Source organism: Temnothorax curvispinosus, unplaced genomic scaffold, assembly GCF_003070985.1.
Source record: "Temnothorax curvispinosus isolate PA1 unplaced genomic scaffold, ASM307098v1 QBEX01013595.1, whole genome shotgun sequence".
Lineage (NCBI taxonomy): Eukaryota > Metazoa > Arthropoda > Insecta > Hymenoptera > Formicidae > Temnothorax > Temnothorax curvispinosus.
In genome coordinates, this window is record NW_020223375.1 from 4,080 (window position 1) to 13,700 (window position 9,621).

A 9,621-nucleotide genomic window follows, 5' to 3' on the forward strand; every position below is an offset into this window, starting at 1 on the left:
AAAGACGCAATGTTGCATGTGGATGAAGCTGAAGGGCGCGGCCCGCAAGAGCGTCTTAGCGATGACGACGCCGCCTATGAGCCGCTGCAGGAAGCAACCGCTCCCGACGACGCACGCGCTTCACGCAAGAGGCCGAGCGAAAGCCACACAACGGGTGTCCCGAAAAAACGAATCGATGATAAAAAATTTTATAATGAAAAAGAAATGCATAAACAACAAGAGGAATCTGAAGATGAGGCTATGGAAATAACATCACAGTCTAGCGACAGCCATCAAAACCGCACTAATATTGAAATACAGGCTGACGTTCATGCACCACCTTCGCATATGCAAATAATACCAAAATCAAAAGTAAAAATTGATAAAAATTTACCAAAATTGCCAGATGACATTGACGCTATTGAAATAATAGAAGAAAATATACCATTAAATAAACAAGAATTAAAAACAATGGAAGTAGACACTGATAATGAAATGGATTATGAAATAAATAAAAAACCATTAGGATACCGTGAACAGAAAACACCGAGCGATGATTCGACAGACGAAAGTAATACGAACAGAATATTTTCACCTCTTTCGTATAAAGCAGTTCCTAAACCTTTACAAATAAGTAATAAAAATTCTGCGAAAACAAAAGCCACAACTTCTAATAAAAGACCAGTAAATAAAAAATTCCCAAACAAAAAATTAAGTAAGAAAACAAATAAAAAATCTAACTTAAAGGAACGAACACCACCGAGAGAATTACAGAGACCAAGAATAAGAGAAATGGAAGTTACTTCTGTTAACATTATAGACTCTCGAGATCACATATGGATGAGAAATGATAATATAATATACTTTATAAATACAAAGGGAGATCCGATAGATGAAATAGGGAAAGAATTAATTGATAGAAAAATATGCCAGAAGCCGAAGAATTTTAAAGGAATAATAGGACATGTGTTAATATCAGAAAAGAACAACAAGAAAATTTTTGGAATAATAATTAAAGAAGAATTAAATGATCAGATTCAAGAAAAACATGTAGCGCAGGGATTTAGAGAATTAAAAAACGAAATGATGCGTTTAAATATTTCACATGCGAGCATATCCGAAAACAATAGCGATATAAAAATACCATGGTTCAGAATACGATGCATTATAAGACTTACATTTTTAAATACAGACATTCAAATTACTGTATGCAAGGGCCAAGTGTGCATACCCGAGCTCAAGGATAGACCGCGTATCATACGTGAGTCCCACGAATCCAGTGTCGGAGGACATAAAGGAATCGCAAAAACAGTGGCGCGGATACGTCATAAATATTTTTGGGAAAATATGAAAAGTCAAGTTGAAAAATTTATTCAAACCTGTAGTAGTTGCCAAAAGAAAAAATTAGTACGCGTAAAGACTAAACAACCGATGATTATAACCGACACTCCTGTAGACGCATTTGATAAAGTTGCTATGGATATATTAGGGCCTTTGCCTATTACTGATAATGGTAATGAATATATTTTAACAATTCAGGATCAATTAACAAAATATTCAGTTGCCGTACCTCTTGTGCAAGCGAACTCAGAGGAAATAGCAAAAGCATTCACACGTAGATTTATTTGTCAATTTGGAAGTCCCAAAGCAATTTTGACGGATCAAGGTTCAAATTTTACTAGTTCAATGATGAAGAAATTTGCAAAATATTTTAAAATAAAACAATATTGCACAACTGCTTTCCATCCTCAATCCAATGGCTCGTTAGAAAGAAGCCATCATGTATTGACCGAATATTTAAAGCATTACATAACTGATGAACATGATTGGGATAATTGGCTCGAGCATGCTATGTTTTCATATAATACTAGCGTACATGAGGGAACAAAATTTACACCGTATGAATTAGTATTCGGCAAAGCCGCACGATTGCCATCTGAACTAAAGACAGAAGATCCGGTAGAAACGTATGACGATTACGTGAGCGAACTTATTGATAAATTAACTGATTTAAGAAAATTAGCTGTGTCAAATTTAGGGTTAGCCAAAACACGTTATAAACATTATTATGATAAGAAATTAAAAACACAAACGTATAAAGTAAGAGATTTTATATATTTATTAAAACCTAAAAAGAAAAACAAGTTCGATGACGAATATACAGGGCCGTATGAAATTGTGGAAATCCTAGAAAATAATAATATTAAAATATTAATTCCACCAAATAAAATTAAAATCGTACATGTAGACCGAACTAAACCTGCTCGGATTGCAGATCAGGGAAGAAGAAAAAAAAATATTACTAATCAAATCTATAGAACTACTTAAGCACATTGCTAAACAATGGAACTATTACCTCGATTTAGATAAATCCAACTGCAGCAACACAGCTCTTACACTGCCAGGCACACTTTAGAATCCTATAATAAAAATCACATAAATAATTAATTATCTATAAATATAATCATACTCTATACGACATAACCATAAAATTATACTTACTAATAAAAGTTCGGGGACCGAACTTTCCTAAGGAGGGAGATGTCACGTCTGACGGTATAATCACCGCTATATTCCACCCGCATAAATTTTTCGATTTTCCATCTTCATTGCTAGAAGTCCCCAGCATCTGAAAACAACATTATAATATAACAATTATTCTTTAAAATAGCTGTCACAACAAACACTCAGCTGATGCGAATACGCGTTCTTAAAGCAGTAGACATAAGCCTAGAGAACATGGCTGCCTTAAGGTACCCTTTCAAGCTTAAGCCCCATTTGCATAAATCACACTATAAACTTTTGGACAATTGCTTGTTAAAATTCCCCAGAGTCACTAAAATTGATCGTAAATGAATATTACAAGCTTTATGAGATCTTTTATGCAATATAAATTCAATTCAACACACGAATAAATACATGTTCCATAAGAATAAACTCAGAAAATTAAAATAAAATATAAATAAATTAATTAAAAGAAGATTATTCATAAGAACATAACCTTTTATGCCTGAGAAACATTATCACGCTAAAATAATAATTATCTCATTAGCATTTTTTCAAACATGATTGTTATAAACAAATAAATTATATTATTAACAGACCTAGTTAATGTGATTATTGGAACTATCACAAAAAGTCAAATAACTTTTGATTATAAACCATTATTGTATCTCTCAAAATAAACTAATTAACAATAAAATTTATCATAAAAATATTATTAAAGATGATAAATAAAATCACCGCAGATACTCAGCAGAGCATGTCAAGTAACCTAACAAAAACCCCCACATTATATCTCTTCTCAATTCCGAGATATAATTAAAAATTATGGAAATCCATAAAACACAGAAATTTTAAACAACCTAAAATAATGCCCTTAATTATCTGAACACAACAAAAGAAACCCCATCTTTTTATCTCTTACCGTTCTCGAGTTATAAATTATTAAAGTTTCACATCCGCCATTTTGAATTTCCTACCCTTTAGACTTACAAAGACCAAATCACTTTTACATTAATATTTTAGTCTTTTATACATTTTAAAGCTGAAAAATTACATTTCTGAACGAAAATTTTGACACTTAATTATTATAATAAAAATAGAATCTCTCATACTCCTAAACATCAGTAACGTTAACGCCGATTTTCTATCTAAATTAATTAAATTAATAAACGAGATTGAAAATTGAACATTCACTCCATGAAAGACGAGGATAGTTTAATACCAATTCACAGAGAGTAAGACAAGGATAGCCTTATAAACTCTTAATAAATTAAAATAAAAATGAAAACAAATAGACGGAGATAAAACAATTATAGAAATACATGCTCCTATATTTATGGAAAAACACCACATTGAAATAACTATTATCTTATTAATATTTTTCAAAACAATTGTTATAAACAATTAAAATTATATCAATACCATTTTACTAACTACGTCATCAAAATCATCTCGAAAAACTGATCGACTTAATGAAAAAATACTTACTACAAGATTGTTTGATTTTGCAACTTATTTTTATAAACAATTATAAATAAATAATTAACCACACTAATAATAGCCGTTAACATGTGCCCCAGGTTATGCATAATAACTTTTGTATAAGTCAAAACCTCGTCACTCCTCTGGTTGAGGCTACAAAAAATTCCAAAGGGAAAGACACCCGGTATAACAGTTTAGCATGGGAGTTGTGCCATATAATTGATATTTTTCTATCACAACTACCCGAAATTCGACTATTTCAAACTTCAACCCTTAATATCTCTTAAATGACGTCTGCAAAAAATACCCCGTTTGGATGTAAATTAAGTTTAAACCTTCCTCTTCAAGCCCATATGGAAAACATAAATTTTAACAATTTGCTACACCTAATTAATTAACGAAATATATACCTCCGTCTGCATTATGACGTATAATTGGCAATTATAGATCATGAACATAAAAACTCGTTCGGGTAAACACAAATTTTGACCGCGCACATAAACTCTGCATCAGTAGACCTACGAAAAATGATTATAACTTTTATTTCTGCAATATGTTTCCTATACACTCCCATCAAATTCCCAACCATTTGCGAGATATAAAAATAATAAAAATCTTAATATATATATATATATATATACAATTTAATTTGATTAATTTCCTGTACTAATGAGAATGTTGACCATTTCTATCTGCACGATATATTATTAACCCGATATTAGAATCATTATTAACACCGCTAACATCACTTTTATTAATATTATTTTTAACAAATATATATACTTACCAAAATTAATATAAATATCGAATGTCAAGCGCCGAAGCGTTACTCACGAATTCGAGAAAGATAGAATTGTATTATGCGCAGCGTAAGAAACACGAATCCGAGCGAGATGCGAGTATTGTATGATCTGAAAGAGAGAAAGAGAGAGTCAGATATACCATATTAACTATTAGACGAAGAGAGCAATATCTCTTATACTTTAGACATGCTAATAATGACTTAAATTGTATTATTAAATTATTCTACTGTATGTAAAGTATGTCTAAAGAAATTTAAATAATGTTCAACATATATTTGCACTTTTTACGATTCAAATATTAAATATTTTCTTCATGATAAAAGTCATAATGAAATTTAATAATGAAAAGAAGTATCGCTCTCAATACAAATCGCCGTTAGACTAGAGAATAAAAATAGAATTCAGACGAGTCACCTGTATGACTCATTCGAGTGAATCTAGTCTTCGTCGAAGCAGAACGCCACGCATAACCATATAAGGTAATGAATTGCAAGCCACAACCCTATGACTCATTGCTGGCTAGCGAGCCACACCCCTAGAAGTAGACTCACATCCGCTAGACAACGCCTTATGACTCATTGTAACGAGGTGTGGTCACCTCCCACCACCGTTTCCAAAATTGTATAAAAGCAGAATCTTTCACCCTCTCGACGGAGAGTGTGGAACGAGCCAGGAAAGGTCACATATCTTATACTTGTTCCATCCTCCCACATAAACCACTTGTATCGTAAAAGTTCTACAATAAATATCATATTCTTTTATATCAAAAGAAAGATAAAGATTATTGAAGATTATTGAATTACCTACCTTTGACGGATCCAAGGAGCCATAATCTACATCGCCGACCAACAGCTAATTATCCTGGGGTTTTAACTCCTTAACTGCAAGAAAAAGAACCCATCAACGGAGACGTTCTGTCGGATCGAAGCCACCTCGCATCACCCAGGACGTCACAAGTTGAAAATTTTTGGTGGCAGCGGTGGGATTGCCAGAAAGGCGATCCCGATTTGGAAGGCTGAAAGGATTGGACATCTGGAAAGCATCCCTTGGGACAACACTTCAATTCTCTGGAAGCTGAGTGAGCCAGTAGCGGAAGAAGAAGCCGATTGCTGTATTCATTCTACAACATCCTGTCTCTACTAACGAGAAAAGGATCTTTTCCGGAGAGAAGCTGCAGGGATAAGGCTGCGAGCGTGTGGACAAGGCTTCATGGAGTCGCGCATAACTATCATTCTTCTTTTCATTATCATACGATACATGTAAGTGCGAACCTGCCAATATTACGAACTTTTACATTTCCTTTTAACGAATAAGTAATTATAATAAATAAAAATGGCTACAGACGGAATAAATGATTTAACTAGACAGATAGGCGACATGAATATTAACGCAACCGACGCGAATCGTAGAGCTAATGCGCCGTATATAAGTTTGCGAGATGCAGCCGAGACAATTCTCCCGTTTGATGGAAAAAATATGCCCGTCCTACAGTTTGCTAATAGTTGCATGCACGCTAAAAATATGATTTCTCCTACCGCGGAATATGGACTTGTTCAAATGATAAAAAATAAGTTAGTCGGACCTGCATTGAGGGTGGCATTAAGTGGAGAATATAATGATATAGAATCTTTGTTAGCAGTCTTAAGAACTAGATTTGCACCAGTTTATTCTTCATCACAATTGCACGGGGAACTTGCTAAAGTAACTCAACATCCCGACGAATCAGTAGTCGATTACGGTAGCCGAGTATCAATGATCCTGCAACAATTAAAATCTTGTTATCAAACTGAAAATCCGAATCAGGCGATACAATTTTTAAATTCTGCTGAAAGCAATGCTGTAAGAAATTTTCTAACCGGTTTAAAAACAGACATTTATACAAGAATGTATCCACGAGACGCAATTACTTTGAATACCGCGATAGAATCCGCAATAAAAGCTGAAACAGAGTATCAGGAACACGCGCAACGTATAAGAATAACGGAAGGACTCATACAATCAATTCGATGCAATAATTGTCTTGGATATGGTCATGATACTTATTCATGCAGCACTATTAATCCTCTTGCACAAATATCTCATGTGCAATGGCAACCAAAAGTATGTTCGTATTGTAAAAATTCTGGACATGTACGAGCAGAATGTAAAGCCTTACAACCGCGAATTTTGAACCGAAATCCCTTATTAAATAATGTTCGAAATCCTTTGATAAATAATGCCACGCGAAATATGAATTTTAATAATAATAATAATCGTTTTAATCGTCTAAATTTAGCTAATCCGCGAAACGCTGGTTTAATTTGCCGATACTGCAAGATTCCTGGCCACAGTCTCGAACAATGTCGAAAGAGACAATATAATAATAATCTGCGAAACCAAGGAAATCAATATTTCAATAGAGAAAATAGAATTTCTGAAAACGTACGACGCGACAGAGCCCAAGAGAATTCGGGAAACCGAGATCGGGCTCAGCGAGTAGGCGCAGCGCTGAACGAACGCCCGCGAGTGCGCCTGGTCAACCCGGAGGAACCTCAAGAGGAAACGCAAGTGTAAAAATCTGTAATAAGATCGGGAAGCCACCTTCTGTCGTTCTGCCAAGTAAAAATCTTCTCGACGAACGCGCTAGCTTTATGATAGATACGGGATCCGACATAAATTTGATAAAAGAGAATTCGCTCCATGAGAATGTGCCCATTGATAAGAAAATAGTATTCGAGCTTAGTGGAATAACTAAAGGACGAACACGCACGATAGGCGTAGCTAAATTACGCATTCTCGATGCTGATGCATGGTTTCATGTAGTTCCTAATAATTTTCCAATTAAGTCAGATGGAATACTAGGCACGGAATTCTTCAAAAATCAAAAGGCAACTATAGACTACCCGAGGGCTTGTCTGGTTGTGAACGGAGTATCGTACTATTTCCATAACGACGAAATCGTCACTATTCCCGCTAGAACGCGAAAACAAATATTTGTTCGTGTAGCAAATCCTGAAATAAAAAACGGATATATTCCAAAATTAGATGCCGGATTGCAGGTGTACTTAGGTAACGCCGTAGTCTCGAATCGTGATGGGATAGCACATCTATATGTTATTAACTCATCGGACGAAGACGTAGAATTAGCAATACCGACTGTAAAAATATATCCATTCAAAGAGCTAAATAACGAAGAAATGGACGCAAATGACGCAGAGGAAGACTCAAAGGACAATAAAACACGAGTTAATCAAATAATACAGCTACTACGTCTCGATCATTTAAATGCGGAAGAAAAAACTAGTGTCACTAGGCTAGTAACAAAATATGCGGAACGATTTCATTTGCCAGGAGAATCGCTAGGCGCAACTAGCGTATCAAAGCATCGAATATTCACCACTGACGATAGACCAATCAACGTCAAGCAATATCGATATCCTCAAGTACATAAGGAAGAAATACAACGACAGGTTGACGAAATGTTGGAAAAAGGTGTGATAGAGCCATCGAGCTCGCCTTATAATTCTCCTTTGTGGATTGTACCAAAAAAGGATGATTCTAAAGGCAATAAAAAATGGCGTCTCGTAATAGATTTTCGAGCGCTTAATGAGAAAACGATCGGTGATGCATATCCACTACCAAATATTGTCGATATACTCGATCAACTTGGTAGTGCAAAATATTTTTCAGTATTTGATCTAGCTTCTGGATTTCACCAGATATTAATGGACAAGACTGACAAGCATAAGACTGCGTTTTCAACACCGTACGGACATTTTGAATATAACCGTATGCCGTTTGGACTAAAGAACGCTCCTGCTACTTTTCAGAGATTAATGGATCAGGTATTAACAGGCTTACAAGGAATTGAATTGTTTGTATATCTCGATGATATCGTAATATACGCTAAATCGCTTCAGGAACATGAGATTAAATTCCAACGATTAATGAAACGACTAGAAGAAGCAAATTTATCCTTACAACCTGATAAATGTGAATTTTTAAAGAAAGAAGTTGCTTATCTTGGACATGTGATAACTGAAAATGGTGTACGACCCGATCCCAAGAAGATAAGGGCTGTAAAAGAATTTCCAATGCCAAAAACACGAAAGAATATTAAGCAATTTCTCGGTCTTGCAGGATATTACCGAAGATTCATAAAAAACTTTTCTAAAATCGCTAAACCTCTGTCAGATTTAACGAAACAATCTATTGCATTTGAATGGAAACAAGAACAACAAGAAGCATTTGATAAATTGAGACACGCCTTGTGCTCAGAACCAATTTTGCAATATCCTAATTTTAATGAACCATTTATTATAACTACTGACGCATCAGGATACGCCATTGGTGCAATATTAAGTCAAGGCAAAATAGGAAGCGATCTACCCATAGCTTACGCATCAAGAGTTTTAAATGACGCAGAAACAAGATATTCGCCTACAGAAAGAGAATTATTAGCTTTAATTTATGCTGTAAAACATTTTCGACCTTATGTTTATGGACGTAAATTTACATTAGTAATGGATCATAAACCATTAGAATGGTTAAATTCAGTATCTGATCCTACGTCACGATTAATGAGGTGGAGACTAAAATTAGCGGAATACGATTATCAAATAAAATACAAACCAGGAAAAATAAATAAAAATGCTGACGCTTTGTCCAGGAATCCTATCGAAGAAATTAAACATGTATATCCTTTGAATGCAAAACGAGCATTATCATCTTCAAGTGAAGCCTCAGTAGGGCAAGAACATAAAAAACAAAAAACATTTCACCCGAGTTTTAAAAGAGCAATGGAAAGTGAAGGATCAGGAAATCCAGCACCGCATAAAAAGAACAGACCTGATGAACCATCTCCTTATATAGA

The 9,621-nt window shown here is 34.6% G+C and overlaps 1 long non-coding RNA gene across 1 annotated transcript; it reads right to left on the reverse strand.

The window, feature by feature from the left end:
* Positions 1–3,911: 3,911 nt before the first annotated feature.
* LOC112463712 lies at positions 3,912–5,447 on the reverse strand. The gene is made up of 3 exons (XR_003041837.1): positions 5,184–5,447; positions 4,754–4,877; positions 3,912–4,484 (listed from the first exon to the last, which is right to left on the reverse strand). It is a non-coding gene; the product is annotated as an uncharacterized LOC112463712 (long non-coding RNA).
* Between the last annotated feature and the right edge of the window lie 4,174 nt (positions 5,448–9,621).